This window comes from Tursiops truncatus, chromosome 21 (genome assembly GCF_011762595.2).
Source record: "Tursiops truncatus isolate mTurTru1 chromosome 21, mTurTru1.mat.Y, whole genome shotgun sequence".
NCBI classification, from domain to species: Eukaryota; Metazoa; Chordata; class Mammalia; order Artiodactyla; family Delphinidae; genus Tursiops; species Tursiops truncatus.
In genome coordinates this window covers 23,038,396-23,055,773 of record NC_047054.1, presented here as the reverse complement: position 1 = coordinate 23,055,773, position 17,378 = coordinate 23,038,396, and the positions used below count along the sequence as shown (strand labels likewise).

Genomic DNA, 17,378 nt, shown 5'->3' with positions numbered 1-17,378 from the left:
CTGCTGAGCCTGTGCGTCCGGAGCCTGTGCTCCGCAACGGGAGAGGCCACAACAGTGAGAGGCCTGCGTACCACAAAAAAAAAAAAAAAAAAAAAAAAAAAAAATTCCAGACAGTTACACTGATTGCTTCCAGTGATTCAAGCCCACTGGTATTCATGGCATTTACGTCCTTGGGTAGAGTCTCCTCCTAAACTGACTTTGGGCTCGTCCTTATGAATCGCTTGGCTCATGGGACCTGTGACACAGCAGAGGCTGGATAAGCACGCACACACTGGGGCTTACATTCTCAGAATCCAGATGCCCAGTAAAAAGAGAGGTCCCAGCTTCCCATCTACCTCCACCAAGTGATACCTTCCAGCTCCAGGCAACCCACCTGCCGAATGCAGCTTCTTGATCAAGCCCAGGCCAGACCAGCAAAAGAACCACCAGCCAAGCCACAAAATCATGAGAAGTAACAAATGTGTTTTTTTGTTTTGTTTGTTTTTCTTTTCCTTTTTTTTTTTTGTGGGTTCTTTTTGTGTGTTTTGTTTTTTATTTTTTAATATTTATTTATTTGGCTGCTCTGGGTCTTAGTTGCGGCACGTGGGATCTTTAGCTGTGGTATGACTTGTGGCATGCATGTGGGATCTAGTTCTCTGACCAGGGATCAAACCTGGGGCCCCTGCATTGGAGCATGGAGTCTTAACCACTGGACCGCCAGGGAAGTCCCTAAATGGTTTTGTTTTAAGCCACTAAGTTTTGGGATGGCTCGTTAAGCAGGAATACACAATGGATAAGTTAATTCCTACGACTACGACCTGTTTTTACTCAGAAGACTTCTGATACCAAATATGTGAGGGTTTTCCCCACACCAACACATTTCCCAACTCCCTGGACCCCAACTGCGTGTTTTATAATTTGATTCTGACACTAACTACCTGGGTTTAGCACACGCCTGATGGGTTAAAGGCTCAGTCCCAAAGAATGCCCCCACTTCAGAGACCAACTGCAAGTCCAGGCCTCCCAAACTTCTGACCAACCATCTGTAAAGTTGGGGGGTGGGGTCCCACATCCCCTCCTCAGGCTCAATAATTTGCTAGAATGGCTCACAGAACTCAGGATACAACTCAGGAATGGCCAAATGGGAGATGCATTGGTAGCACACCCTCTTAGCATCTTGATGTGCTCACCAAGCTGGAAGTTCTCCAAACCCTGTAGTCTAGGGGTTTTATGGAGGTTTCATTATATAGGCATGATTGATTAAATCATTTGCCCTTGGTGATTAACTCAGTCTCCCCAGAGGTCCAACCTTCTAATCACAAGATTTGTTCCTCTGCCATTCGGCTATCTAGGAACGAACAAGAGTTACCTCATTAGCATAAACTCAGATTTGGTTGAAAGAGTCTTGTTATGAATAACAAAAAACACTCCTCTCACACCTACCACTCAGAAAATTTCAAAGAATGTGTTATTTAATTTCTTTCCATTTGTAAATGTTCCAAATTTCCTTCTGTTATTGATTTACAATTTCATTCCATTGTGGTCAGAGAACACAAAGGTATATAGGTATTTTTAATGGTGTTCTTTATTTGTGTAGATTAGAGTTACTGTCTAGAGTCCTTTTATTTCAACTTGAGCATTTCTTTTTTTTTATAGTAATCTTTTATTCATTTTTTTTTAATATTTATTTTTGGCTGTGTTGGGTCTTCGTTTCTGTGCAAGGGCTTTCTCTAGTTGCAGCAAGCAGGGGCCACTCTTCATCGCGGTGCGTGAGCCTCTTCACTATGGCGGCCTCTCTTGTTGTGGAGCACAGGCTCCAGACGCGCAGGCTCAGTAGCTGTGGCCCATGGGCCCAGCTGCTCTGCGGCATGTGGGATCCTCCCAGACCAGGGCTCGAACCCGCGTCCCCCGCATTAGAGGCAGATTCTCAACCACTGCGCCACCAGGGAAGCCCCTCCTTGAGCATTTCTTGTAATACAGGTTTGCTAACAATTCTCTTACTTAAAAAAATCTGTGAATGTCCTCATTTCACCTTCATTTTAAAGTATAGCTTTGCTGAGTATAGAATTCTTGGTCGACAGTCCTTTTTCTCCCCCAGGACTTTGAATATGTCACTCCACTGCCATCTGGTCTCCATGGTTTCTGATGAGAAATTGTCTGTTAATCTTACTGATGATTCTTTGAGATGAGCCACTTCTCTCTTGCTATGTTCAAGATTCTTTCTTTGTCTTTAGCTTTCAATTGTTGGATTATGTGTCTAGGTGTTGATCTCTTTGAGGTATCCCACTTGGAGTTTGCTTAGGTTCTTGGATGTATAGACACCCAAGGGACAGTTTTTATGAACTGCTTTTCCTCCTGTGTATAGGCCATACTTTTCTGTTTCTTTCAAATCATGTAATTTTTTGTCAAAAACTGGACATTTTAAAGAATATAATTAGCAATGCTGGAAATCAGATTCTCCCCTCCAAGATTTTTGAATTTGTTTTTTCCTCTCTCTTTCTGTTTTGCTATTTGTTTGCTTAGTGACTTTCCTGAACTAATTATGTAGAGTTTGTATTTTTTGGTCATGTGTGGCCGCTGAATTCCTTGTTCATTTAGCTTAGTGGTCAGCTAGTGATTGCAGAGATATTTTCTTAAACTCCCTGAACCAGTACATCTCCCAGCTTTGCTGAGCGTTTCTATGTGCATGTTGGGGTCACAATCAATGCTCCAGCAGTTTACAACTCTGCCTCATTTCCTGCTTGCGCAGAGCCTCAAGTTCAGCCAGAGTGAGAGATTAGGGTCTTTTCCGCTGTCTCCTGGGCATGTGCACAGCCCTGCACATGCCTCTGGACTTTTAGATTTTTATTAGTACGTCAGAGCTTTTAAAATCTTCTTATGGACATCTCATTTTACAGCTTTTCCTTTTAAGATTTTGGTCAGCCTTTTGTTTCTTCCAACTGTTATTGCCACTTCAAGCAGCTGTGATATTAAACAATTGCTGTTGATTGCTTTTTTGTTTTTGGGGGTTTCTTTTGGCTGCATTGGGTCTTCCTTGCTGTGTGCAGGTTTTCTCTAGTTGTGGCGAGCGGGGGCTACTCTTCGTTGCGGTGCACAGGCTTCTCATTGTGGTGGCTGCTCTTGTTGCAGAGCACGGGCTCTAGGCACGCAGGCTTCAGTAGTTGGGGCTCACTGGCTCTAGAGCACAGGCTCCGTAGCTGTGGCGCACAGGCTTAGTTGCTCTGCGGCTTGTGGGATCTTCCCAGACCAGGGCTTGAACCCGTGTCCCCTGCATTGGCAGGCGGATTCTTAACCACTGTGCCACCAGGGATGTCCCCTGCTGATTGTTTTTGACAAATGCCCCTGGAAAAATCTGTTCACGTTTACTGAGCTCTGAATTGGTGAACTAAAGACAAGCCCTGAATTTGGTGGTTTCCAGGGAGCTACCAGAGAAGTCAAATAAAGACAATTCTCTGGGAATGGGGATTTAAGAGACCTCTAAACTCCTTGTGCCCCCTCCACTTGCTGTTATGCTGCTGGTTTTCACAAACAACTACAACAGTTACAAAGTTCTTGGTTTTCGAGACTATTACAAAGCTAGAAATAAGGAATGGAAATTGAGCAAGTTAAAAATGCCATAAAGTTCAATGCTCTTACCAATATTCAGTTGTTTTTCTTGAATAAATGCTCTTAGGATTGTTGCAAGATTTTATTTAATTTCCAAACTTGTGACAAAGTTGATTTTGAAAGAATTTTTTTAGTGTTCTCATTGCCTTTATGGAAGAGTGGATTTTCAAAGTCCTTACTCCACCATCCCAAAAGCTGACTGCCACTCTACCACTTTTTATAACCTAGCATCATAAATCAAGTAGCATCATTTTGTTGAGGCAGTCACAGAGGTGTGCCCAATTTCAAGTGAGAGGCAATAGATTCTATCACTTGATAGGACAGCGTCAAGTCTCTGGAAGAGCATGTGGGAAAAGAAATGGGCCATTTTTGGAAAATATAATCTGCTACATTTACTATTTTGGAAAAATCAAGCCACCAATGGCAGTTCTGCTTGTACTATCCAAATTACCAGTTCAACAGACTAGAGTCAGTTTACATTTGTGCTATCACATATATGGAGATGATTTTTCTAAGCAACTAATCAAGTCTTCTGGATTTGTAATGGCCACGAATTTTTATATTAAACTACTGTTCAGGGCTTCCCTGGTGGCGCAGTGGTTGAGAGTCCGCCTGCCGATGCAGAGGACACGGGTTCATGCCCCGGTCCGGGAAGATCCCACATGCTGCGGAGTGGCTAGGCCCGTGAGCCACGGCCACTGAGCCTGCGCGTCTGGAGCCTGTGCTCCTCAACGGGAGAGGCCACAACAGTGAGAGGCCCGCGTACCAAAAAAAGCAAAAGACAAAAAACAAAAACCTACTGTTCATATTTTTCCTTTTATTTATTTTATGTTATAATTAATACATTCTATTATTATTCTGAATTAAGTTGATTATTAAATTTAAAACTTTGTTATTGCGGTATCACTTATATATGGTAAAGTGCACAAATCATCAGTGTACAGCTCAGTAAATTTTTTTAAGCAATTGTACTCACTTATTATTTCTCACAGTTTCTATTAGTCAAGAATTCAGAAAAGTACCAATGGCATTTTTCACAGAAAGAGAGAAAACAATCCTAAAATTTGAATGGAACCATAAAAAAACCCTGAATAGCCAAAGCAATCTTGAGAAAGAAGAACAAACCTGGAGTCATCATGCTCCATGATTTAAAACTATTATTACAAATCTATAGTAATTAAAACAGTATGGTGGGGCTTCATTGGTGGTGCAGTGGTTGAGAATCCGCCTGCCAATGCAGGGGACATGGGTTTGAGCCCTGGTCCAGGAAGATCCCACATGCCGCAGAGCAACTAAGCCCGTGTGCCACAACTACTGAGCCTGCGCTCTAGAGCTTACGAGCCACAACTACTGAGCCCACATGCTGCAACTACTGAAGCCCACGTGCCTAGAGCCTGTGCTCTGCAACAAGAGAAGCCATCACAATGCAAAGCCCGCACACCACAACAAAGAGTAGCCCCCGCTTGCTGCAATTAGAGAAAGCCCATGTGCAGCAATGAAGACTGAACACAGCCAAAAATAAAATACATAAATTTATGTAAAAATAAATAAATAAATAAATAAAACAGTATGGTATTGGCATAAAAACAGACATATAGATCAATGGAACAGAATAGAGAGCCCAGAAATAAATCTACACAGGTATGGTCAATTAATTTATGATAAAAGACACAAGAATAGACAATGAGGAAAGGAAGGTCTCTTTAATAACTGGTGTTGGGAAAATTGGACAGCCACATGCAAAAGAATGAAACTAGAGCATTATCTTATACTATACAAAAAATTAACTCAAAATGAATTAAAGACTTGAACATAAAATTTGAAAAAAATCTTAGAGGAAAACATAGACAGTAAGCTCCTTGACATAGGTCTTGGCAATGATTTTTTTAATCTGATGTCCAAAGCAAAAGAAACAAAAGCAAAAATAAGTGGGACTACACCAAACTAAACATTTTCTGCACAGCAAAGGAAACCATCAACAAAATGAAAAGGCAACATACTGAATGAGAGAAAATGTTTGCAAATCATATATCTGATAAGGGGCTAACGTCCAAAATATATAAAGAATTCATACAACTCAATAGCAAAAAATAAACAGTCTGATTTAAAAATGAGCAGAAGACCTGAAAAGACATTTCTCCAAAAAATACATACAGATGGCCAACAGGAACATGAGAAATGCTCTATATCATTAATCATCAGGGAAACATAAATCAAAACCACAGTGAGATATCACCTCACACATTTTAGAAAGGCTATTACCTAAAAGACTTGAAATAGCAATTGTTGGCTAGGATGTGGAGAAAAGGGAACCTTTGTGTACCGTTGGTGAGGATGTAAATTGGTGCAGCCAGTATGAAAATAATATGGAGTTTCCTCAAAAAAATTAAAACTAGAACTACCATATAATCCAGCAATTCCACTTCTGAGTATGTATCCAAAGAAAATGAAAACACTAACCCTTTCTTTCTCTTCCTTCCTTCCTTCCTTCTTTCCTTCCTTATTCAGCTTTGTTGAGGTATAATTGGTATACAAAACACTGAACATAATGTATACAGTTTGGTGAGAGGATTCACTTTCACTGTGGCTCATACATTGAGCTAAGATGGTGCTGACTGGCAGCTGGGAGCCCCAATTCCTCTCTCTATGGACCTCTCCGTGGGGCTGCTTGAGCATCCTGACAACATGGTGGATGGATCTCCCAGAGATCCAGGAGACCAAAGTGGAATCTGCGATACCATTTATGATCTAGCCTTGAAAGCCACATGATGTCATTTTCACCATATTGCACTGGCCCCACAGGACCAGCTGTGATTCACTGTGGGAGGGGACCACATAAGGGCATGAATACCAGGGGACTAGGATTCCTGGGGGATGGCTACCACGTTGCTGCATTGATGGGTTCAATTCCTGGTTCCACAACTGTGCCAGTGCCACATCACCTCTTAACTTCCTGAGTCTTGAGTGTTGCATTGGTATTTTTCAACAGTCACCCCTGGCTCCTCAGAGCTGGGCCTTCCTAAGTGTCTTTAAGAGTTCTGAGAACAGTGTTTATTATTAGCAAAGCACTGACCCCCATCACTGAGCTAACTCCAAGGCTCATCTGCTTGCTTCTCTAGAGGTTTTTTAATAGACAGAAATGTGTTAATGGCCTAGTACATCATCTGTCTGCTACAGTTTTGACAGGCAACATGGAAATGTGATTTTTTTAAAGAAAAAATAATATTTTGATTTTATTCTTAAATAACCACAATTACTTGCTAATGGTATGTGTGTGTCCGTTGGGCACTGCACAGTCTCTCAAACCACGGAAACAAATTCAACACTTCCATCCATGTTTCCTGTTCCATGTTGACTTTTGCACAGTATTTTTTATTTTTAAAATTTTAGTTATTTATTCATTCATTTATTTATTTTTGGCCACACTGCGCAGCTTGCAAGATCTTGGTTCCCTGACCAGGGATTGAACCTGGGCCCACAGCAGTGAAAACGCCAAATCCTAACCACTGGACTGCCAGGGAATTCCCTTTATTTATTTTTAAAATATTTATTTGGCTGTGCCGAGTCTTAGTTGCAGCATGCGGGATCTTCGTTGCAGCACGTGGGATCTTTAGTTGCGGCATGCAAACTCTTAGTTGTGGCATGTGGGATCTAGTTCCTGGACCAGGGGTCGAACCCAGTCCCCCTGCATTGGGAGCTCAGAGTCTTAGCCACTGGACCACCAGGGAAGTCCCTCCCTTTATTTTTAAATAAAAGAAAAAACAGATGAACACTTTGTTTTCAATATTGTACCAGTACTAACAATATCTCAAAGAATGTCTCGTACATATATTCTTATTCATGTGTGAGAGTAGAACTGCTGACTCCCAGGGCATCTACATTGCCAGTCTTAGCAGGTAACACTGAACTGTCCTCCACAGCCATTGTACAAATTCATGCCCCTAGCAGCACTGAAGCATTTCCCTTTTCTCCACATCCTTGATGAAATGAATATTATTAAACTTCTCCATTTCTGCCAATCTGATGGGTGTGAAATGCACCTCGTTTTTTTAAAAATTATGGCAAAATACACATTTAAAACTTTACCTGGATCTCGCTTTTAATTTAAATTTTAATAGAGATAATTATAGATTCATATAAATTTGTAAAAAATAATACAGAGAGATCCCTTGTTCAGTGAACGTTTATATATGAATACAGTAATGTAACTACCACCCAAATCAATATATAGAATATTTCCAACAACCCAGAAGGCTCCCTTGTGTCCTCGCCCATCAATACTCCATCAAAGGCAAGTTAGAGTGGTTTACATCTTTATTTCATGATAAGAATATAGTGTATTCATTATAAAAAGGGGGAGTTGTATCCGGTGAGGTTGAGAACCATTGTGTCTAGAAGGACTTCCTATAGCTGGTGGGTTAGAGATAGCGGGAGATGCCCCTCCCATCCTTTACTTATTCCCATTGCCTGTCCTAGACTGTTGTCTCTGGCACTGTGCCCGGTAAGCACCATGTTAAAATGCAACGTTGAAGTGGTTTTTGACAATAATTGATGACGGCCTTGGAACCCCACCCTATCCCCACCACGACCACAATGCTGTTCCGCATTCACGCAGCTTTTGTGTTTCTCCTGGGAAAGGAGACAGAAGAGGCGCATGGTGGCTTGAGGAGGCCATCTCTGAGCACCAGACAGCAGGCAGGCACCATGTGATAACACAGGGTGGCACACAGGCTGTCTGCGGCCCAGGACCAGCCACCCTGTGTTCTCTATATTGTGGTGTAGCAGTGGTTGGTCACTCTCGGTTAAAGAGAGAAGAGGTAACTACGGCTACAGAGAGAAGACTTTCTGGGAGTGAAAATGTAGAATTACGCACAGGGAGTTCTGCTGGACACCTTGTGTTGATTTTCTCATGTAATTCTCACAACTATAAAGCAGGTGTTACTATTCCCTTTCTCTGGGTAAAAGAAGAGCAGTTATTCTGAAATCAGGCAGACGGGGATTTGCATCCTAGCTCTGCCAGTTAACCAACCGTGCCTGTGACCTCAGCTGAGCCAGCCACCTTCCCCGAGACATGGCTCATTCACGACTCACCGAGTCGGCTCCCATCTCAAACTGGATAACAAATGTGAGGGGTTTTTACTCCATGAAGTGACTATATGTAATGTTATTAATCATTTATAAATATCTAAAACACAGCTTGCTAGAAGCCTAGCAAGGGCATTTTGGGTTCTGGACTCAATATGTGAGCGGAATCCCTGGATCCAGAAAGGAAAGAAAGCCTCCAGAGTTAGAAGCAACACGGGGCAAACCTGTCCTCACCAACACAACCTAAATGTGAAAAGAAACACTCTGTGCTGAGCAGAGCTGCCCCACCGGCAACCCCACCTTGGTGGCCCATTGCCACTGGCTGATGAGAAAGGCTGCCGCTAATTAGCATACTAACACTCCAGGCTTAGCTACACTTGGGGGGCCTGGTGCCCCCTTCCTCTGTGGATTCACCTGTCAAGCCCTGACTAGGTGTCCCTGATGGGGAGAGAGCATGTATGCAGTAGAAATATCTTCAGAGCCAAACAGGACGAAATGGTGAAATGAGGTTCCTCATCTCTGTCCATGACTCCCCTTCCCTTCCACTCTGCCCGCTTCCCCTGCTTGCTCTCTGGTGGCCCCGGGGCTCTCGAGTCAGAGGAGAATGTCCAAACTCACTTTACATGAGAGGATTTTGGTCTCATTCCCTCAAGGACCTGCTCACTCTCCATTGGTTGGTTCATGTCACTCTTCCCTCTGTGCCCTCAGAGCCTTCTCTTAATTACAGTGCATTCTTCTCTCCCATGACCTAAAGCAGCTAGCCCTTAACCAGGGCCTCAAACTTTCACGTTAGCCCTTTGAGTTCACTGATAAAGGCACTCCCTCTGGGCACATGTAGCCCATTTGCTGTGGGACGTGCCTAGCGAAGCATCAACTGGATTTCAGCTTAAGCTCCTTCCCTTACTGGCATGTTTGGGCAGTGCACAACTTGTACAACCATATGGGGAAGCCTTGTCATCAGCTGCTGTGTTTTACTCATCTCTGCATTTCACACTGCCTACCATTCTGCTTGATCTCAGTGAACATTTGTTGACTGAATACGTGCATAAATTGATGACCTACTGAGTACCACTGCTAGGCTTTGCCGGTCCACTCACTCTCTTACCCTCACAAGCATGGTTTTGAACCCTCTCTACTCTCCTCAGATTTCTTCACTCAGGAGGCGATCTTGCTCCTACTATACAGAGAAATAGAAAGGGAGACAGCAATTGCCCCCTCTTCTTCCTAATACCAGATGAAAGCCTGCCTTTTCTTTTCTGTGTTCTCTTGTTATGGCAGGGATGCCGTCCCTCCTACAAAAGCGAAGTCCTTCATTCCTGCCTTGAATCTTGGCCAAGAGTCCTTTGGAGGAACATAAAACTGTCCATTATCCCTTCTCTCTCCTGTTCTCAACCTCTGGCTTCTGGATCCTTCCTATTGATTCCATAACATACACAAGTCTTTTCCAACAAGAACAAAGCAACATACACACACGCACACACACATACACACACCCTTACCATCTTATCTCCGCTCACTGTCTCGTGAATGAGACAGTGAGGTCAAGTACTGTACACTGGCTGCCTGGAGCCCACCCACATACAGCGACAGAAAGTTTGGGACCTGACCTTGGCTCCTAGACTGGGAAGTACCCCCCAAGCATCTGCTCTGCCAGGTAAAATCCAAGTTCCTTAGTTTGGAGTGAGAAACTTAGCACAATCTTATTCTACTCTATTTTCCCAGTTTCTCTCCTGTCTTCCTTCCCCACACACATACCCGCACCTAATAACCAACGTACCAATAGAGCTGGCCTTGCCATGACTACAGGCCTCTACAGATGCTAGTCACATTCTAGAATGTTCTTCCTCCTTTCCCACCTGGCCAGCCTCAAGAAGCCGACTCAAATGTCATATTCTCATGAGTAAAAAATAAACTGGATTCTAAGTTGCATTTCACTGAGTTTTATCAACTCAGTTGTCATTGTGATAAGATTTTATCATCTCTGATGGGCAGTAATAGATACGTCTCACAAATATGAAATGTGCATAGTAAATTGCTATTAGTCACCACAAATTTCTATGAACCGGCATCCCTAAACCCTGACAGTGCAATTACCATTGACAGCAATGTAGAAGACACAAAAATTGTTTCTCGAATCCATTAAAAGTAAAGTTAGGTTGTATGAAAAAAAGAGATGCTTTCTGACCAGACTGGTAGTTGCAACTCATTGCTAGCTGGGCACGCTGCTGCCTAGATAAAGACTACACTTCCCAGCCTTCCTTGCAGCTAGATGTGGCCACATGACTAGGTCCCTGCCCTGGAATGTGAATCAAAGGGTAGGTGCAGCTTCTGTGTTTCCTGCTTAAAAGGAAATTGCCTGCCCTCCTCTTTTTCTCTTCCCCTTTCCCAGGCTGAAGCTTGGATATGGTCATGACCCAGCTTTGACAGTGCAACTAAGGACAACATCCTACGGATGATGACGCACAACGAGATGGGAAGCGGCCAGATCCCCAGCTGACCAGTCTGGACCACTCTGGTTTCTGGTGTGAGAAATAAATAAATTTAATTTTCTTTAAGCCACTGTGTGTGTGTACGTGAGTGTAGATATATGTCTCTTTAACATAGCAGCTTAGCCCTAAACTGTTTTCCTAGGTGGGGTAGGCAGTGAGCTTCTCCAGAGCAGAGATGAAATCTCTGTTATCTTTTTATTTCCAGGTCCCAGAAAAGCACCTGATAAAAAAACAAGTGTTCAATAAGCCTTTCCTGATTGATTGAATGGGTGCCTGAATTGGTAAGAACTAAAGCCATAAAAAGTGAATTGGATTAAATCTGAAGGGCCTGGGGTGTCCTGGATAGGAATTTGGACTTTACACTGCCCACATTAAGGCTCCATGGAAAGTTTTCAAGCAGAGAGAATGAACTTTGCGTTTTCTGGCTGCTCAGAATCGTGTTAGCTGGCGACGCCTGCTGGCCGTTTGGAACACTGCAGCCTAGCGCAGGCTGTGACTCCAGGGAAGAAGAGATGAAGCAGTTGTTAAATACTGAAAGTTACAAATTAGAGGGCTAACACCTTGTGATAAATAACCTTTTGGAACTACTCTGGACCATTCAGTGTGATGGGTGCTGTAGTGGGGATGGAGCAAACTTTAGACATGGCTCCTGGTGTGGAAATTTTAGGTTTCTTTTTTTAGCGTTTCTGTCCCTTGCTCTTAAGTTTATAAAAAATGCCTCTTCAACAGCTGGCCCAGCTGACACAACAGCTGGCCCAGACAGAGCAACACCTGAACAGTCTGATGGCCCAGCTGGACCCCCTTTTTGAGCGTGTGACTACCCTGGCTGGAGCCCAGCAGGAGTTTCTGCACATTGAAGCTGCAGAACGTGCACCAGCTGCTACAAGAGAGCAAGACAAAACAAGGGCGTGGAAGTTCCGGAACCAGAGGCCAGCATACTCTTTCCTAAGGTCTTATGTATAGAGGAGGGCGAGGAAGGGGCTGGTGACAGTCAGACCCCAGAGGACCCCCTAACCTGGAGCACAGGGACAAGAAACCTAGCAACACCCAGGGAAATGGTGCGGGGGGCTAAGGAGCAAATGCAGGAAGGCGGCAGCAAGGGCCCCATCACAGCCCCCAACTGGGAAGGAGGGACAACAGCTGACGGTTTAGTAAAACAATCTGTTCTTATGAAAAAAAAAACAAAAAAAGCCTCTTGCACCCTCTGCTTCCTTCTGTAATTCTTTCTTGTCCATTTGCATCGACTTACGCTTTTCTCATTTCTACCAAAGGAGTAAGTTATTTGAGCCAACTTGTGATTTTGATTTAAAAAAAAAAAAAAAAGAACCACAACCAAACCAAAAACCGCACACTGTGTGCACCACAACGAAGAGCAGCCCCGCTCACCGCAACTAGAGGAAGCCCGCGCGCAGCGGCGGAGACCCAACGCGGCCAAAACAAACAAGCAAGCAAACAAGACCCCCCACTGTCGTAAGAGATGAGCCATTTTCTCGGATGAGACGGTACACCGAGGTCTTTGGCTTGACCCGCTGGGGAGATTTTTCTCCGTTCTCAGTGTTGAGAGAATATGTTCTATTCCTAAAAACCAGTTAGATTGCACCTAAAGATGCTGTGCAGTCCCTGCAATGATCCTTTGCACTTTAACTTCGGCCTCCGGAAAGAGACTTAGAGAAACTTTCTGGCCCCCTTTTAGCAACTGGATAAGACTGTGCTTTTCTCTGTGCCAATATCATACCTGAGTTTTAAAAATCTTCTTTACGTTTTTGTAAGCCACTACAGATCTCTAACACAACATATGACTAACCATTGGAATGACTGGCCCAGATAAAAAGTGTCTAGGAAACCACAGGACTGGAGAGGTGAAGGAGGAGGGCCTTAGGAGAGGGTCTGTACCTGGAGGGGTGGGGGGAGGAGGGCAAGGTTAAGCCTTGAAGGGAAGATGGTACATGGTAGGCTCTCCCCATTCCTAGCAATTCTCTCACACTTCCCTTATAACTCTTGTCCTGGCTACTGCAGATGACAAAAGAGCCGGTGTCTGAGATGATATTTAAAATACTTGATGAACTGGTAACTAGCCACTCCCATCCTCCGCCCCGAGTGGGCAGGTCTAACCGGGTCACCTGCGTCCTCCCCAGGTTGCCATCCGGACGCCCAGCAGTACTGGGAGCAAGAGGGTGGCCTTCCCTGAGCGGACTGTGCAGAGCTACTTTTTGTGGGTTGGTTGTTGTTTGTTTGCGTCGGGGGAGCTCATGTAGGAGTTAAGTGAATTAAGCTACAAAGAGCAGGCGGCTCCAGCAGAAAGGGGCCTTAGTTTTCTGCCAGCAAAGTGTTGCAATCTGTTTTGACGGCCGTGCATCTCTGTGCACGGAAAAGGTGCTTTTCCTTGCTTCCAGCTGCTAGAAAAAGGAGGGGAAGGAGCTGTCGGCCCTCGTTCCCGAGGCCAGGCTTTCAGACCTGGGCGGGAAGCAAGGCCAGGATAAGTCCTCCAGGTCTATGTCCCGCTCCTTTTGCGTCCTCCCAGACCGTTCCTGGGCCGGGCTCGCTGGGGTCCGAGGCTGCCCCACCGGCTCGGCCAGGCCTTCAGCTCATCACTGGTTCTGTGACCCCAACACCGGGCCACATCCCTCACCTCCCTCCCCACGGCGGTGAGAGGCTCCCCAGTTCGGGCTGGCAGCCCCCTGATGCAGAAGACTGGCAGAATCGACTCTAAAGATTCAGAGTGACCGGTAATGAGAACGATGGACTTCTGCCTAGAGCAAAGTGTCTATCTCTGCCCTGAGGCCTAGCGAGCAGTGGGGCTGGGGGGACAGCTGGGGGCTTGCGGTCGGGGAGGAGGCCCCTTGAGCCTTCCAAGGGCTCAGCGCAATGAGGCTGCAGAGCTGGGAGGGCTGTGGATTTGCATCTGAAGCTAGCATTGCCCCGGGTGGGCCTCCATAGCCCCTAGCTACCTCACCCCATGGACACTCAGAGGGTCGGGAAGGTGTAGGAGAGAATCAGGCCTGAGGGGGGGGCTTCTGGGTCCGGGCCTGGCGAGCAACCACTACTCCTCTCCTGAAGTCCTTACCCACATTAACTCCGAGATAAGAAACGTGCATCGTTGTGTTAAGACAGTTTCGAAGTGACACAGCAGTTGATGACCAACACGTAAAATGAAGCTGGGACCTTCAGAGGACACGAAGGTGCCTCTTGGCAGGTGTGGCCCGCCTTCCTGCGGCGAACCACAGGAACTTTCTCTCCTGCCCACAAACCTCCCTCTCCCTCCGCGTTTTCATTCACAGCAGCCCAGGGAGAGACTGAGATGTATTTCCTCCTGCCATTCTGACCCCATAGTTGTAGGAAAAGTCATCAAACTCCTTCAAGACTCTGCGCTCCAGCACCACCGCTACCCCAGCCCTTCAGGAGGAACTTATTCCTCACCACACACCCACCTCAGGACCTCCTGGCAGCTCCTAGCCCCATAAAGACAGTCACTCCCTGGACCCCTGAGAGGTCCCCAGGTCTCGCACATGGAAAAGTTGTTGACAACATCCCGCTCACATTTTCCCCGCCAACCTTGAGCCTCAGCCTCTTATCTGAGGAGAATCTCTCCATCAGCAATCAGTTTCTTACGGCAGATACAACACCACTCTTTTAAAGGAGGTTTTATAAAAATATTTTCTTTATGAGAGTAATATAAGCTCAATTTCGAAGAAGTGGAGAATCCACAGAGCGATCACGGTTAAGGTGTGCGTGTGCTGTCAAACCAAATTCACTGTAAATAATGTACAAGAAACGAAGCGCTGAAGTAATTTATCTTGTGGCCAAAGCTTTGAAATGAAACGGTTTGCAACCTGGAGGCCTTGTGTATTGATATTTAAGGCATATTCTGGCAGACAGCTACTTACATCTTCTAGAAAAAGAATGGATGCAGATATAAGGGAGGAAAGGGATTTTTGTGGGCCTCTTTCTGTCTGACCAGAAAGAAATGGCCATCAGGTGGGGAGGATGGTGGAGAAAGGAAATGACACAAAACACCTGTGTTTCAATTCGAACTTTGCTCAATGCCTGACACCTGTGATCTCTGTGGATCTCCCCACCACCACCAAATACCTCACTGCCCCTCACAGCGAGAGCCACTGTCCCTTCCCCCCACTCGAGTGCCAGAGCTCTGCCCATACCCGTGGCCCTCTGAGGCCACAGCTTCCTGTAATTAGTTTGCAAGCACTGCCGTAACAAACACCAGCACCTGGGTGGTTAAAACAACAGAAATTTACTCTCTTACCGTTGCGGAGACTAGAAGTCCCAAATGAAGGTGTCAGCAGGGTTCGTTCCTTCATGGGGGCTCCGGGGAGCATCTGTCCAGGCCTCTCTCCCAGCGGCTGCCAGCAGTCCCTGGCGTTCCTTGGCTCGTAGACGCATCCCTCCAATCTGTCTCCGCCCTCACGTGGCATTCTCCTCTCTGTGTATCTTTGTCTTCACGTGGCTTTCTTACAAGGACGACAGTGATTGGATTTAGGGCACACCTGATTCTAGTATGACCTCATCTTACCTAATTGCATCTGCAAAGACCCTGCTTTGAAATGAGGTCTTGTTCTGGGGTTCCAGGTGGGTCTGAATTTGGGAGGGATGCTCTTCAATCCCGTACATTAATGCCCAAACAGTCCACATTATAGTCATCAGCCATGACAGTGCCTGGGTTATCCCCAGTGGATTATAAATTGTGAGAAATAAAGGCAAAAGAAGAGATTGTGAAAAAGAAAGTCTTGAAACCTGAACTCTGCTGAAACATGTTGGACTAAACAAGTTTTCTGAAGGTCCCAGGAGAGTCTGGATGAAGATTTTGCTGTCTTCCTTGTTGCTTGGAGAAAGCAGGGAGCAGTTCTTTGCATGAGGAAACTCTAAAACATGGGTAATGAAAGCAAATCTCCTGGAAACATAAGGGCTGGATCACAGCTACCTTAGGCAAGAAAACAGTGCAATGAATGTCACACAACCTATAAAATTGTCTTTAAGAAGAGTTCTTAAGGACATGGGAAAATGCTCATGCTGTAATGCTAAACAACAAAGCCAGGACCCAGAACTGCACTGCGGCGTGAGCTCGACTGTGCAATAAAGAGGAAGTACTTCCAGAAAATAAGGCTGGTGCCAACCGTGAGGTGAGGAGATGGAAGCAGGGAGCTATTGCCTTTTGTTTTACACACTTCCATGTTGTCTGAATTTTTTTTCCCAAAACATGGATGAAAATGATCAAAAGGTACAGACTTCCAGCTATATGATAAATAAGTACTAGGGATGTAATGTAGTATATGATTAATATAATTAACCCTGCTGTATGTTATATATGAAAGTTGTTCTATACGAACATTGTTAGGAGAGTACATCCTGAGTTCTCATCACAAGGAAAAAACATTTTCTTTTTCTTTTGTATCTGTATGAGTTGATGGATGTTCACTAAACTTACTGTGATAATTATTTCATGACATATGTAAGTCAAATCATTATGCTGTACACCTTGAACTTTTATAGTGCTGAATGTCAATTATATCTCAGTAAAACTGGAAGAAAAAAAATAAACTTTAAGTTTGAAAATAGGTTCAGATTTACAGAAAAGCTACAAAGATAATGCAGAGAGTTCCCATATGTCAAGTACCCAGTTTCCTCTATTATTAACTTATTTGTCACAATTAACCATTTTTATTAATGAACGTCCATTCCTTTATGGGATTTTTAAAGTTTTTAATCTAATGTCATTTTCCTTTTCCAGGAGCCCATCCAGGACACCGCATTACGTTTAATGATCATGTCTCCCTAGGCTCCTCTAGACTGTTAGGCTAGGCTTTCCTTGTTTTTGATGATCTTGACGGTTTTGAGGAGTCCTGGTCAGATATTCTGTAGAGTGTCCCTCAGTTTGGGTTTGTCTGAAGTCTACCCTCATGACTAGACTGAGGTTATGAATTTTGGGGGAAAAGACCACAAAAGTTAAGTGCCATTCTCATCACATAATATCAAGAGATATATTACTTTAAAAAAAAGTATTTTTTTATTTATATAAAAATAAAATATTTATTTATTTATTTTATTTTTATATATTTTTAAATTTATATAAAAATGAAATAAAATATTTTTATTTTATTTTTTAATTTATTATTTGTTGCTTGGTTTTTATTTTGGCTGTCCCACACGGCTTGCAGGATCTTCGTTCCCTGACCAAGGACTGAACCTGGGCCACGGCAGTGAGAG

The 17,378-nt window shown here is 44.4% G+C and overlaps 1 long non-coding RNA gene across 1 annotated transcript; it reads left to right on the top strand.

The window, feature by feature from the left end:
- The first annotated feature begins 226 nt into the window (after positions 1-226).
- LOC117309990 (uncharacterized) lies at positions 227-16,682 on the top strand. The gene is made up of 4 exons (XR_012328903.1): positions 227-451; positions 11,060-11,192; positions 11,365-11,440; positions 11,889-16,682. It is a non-coding gene; the product is annotated as an uncharacterized lncRNA (long non-coding RNA).
- Positions 16,683-17,378: the final 696 nt, after the last annotated feature.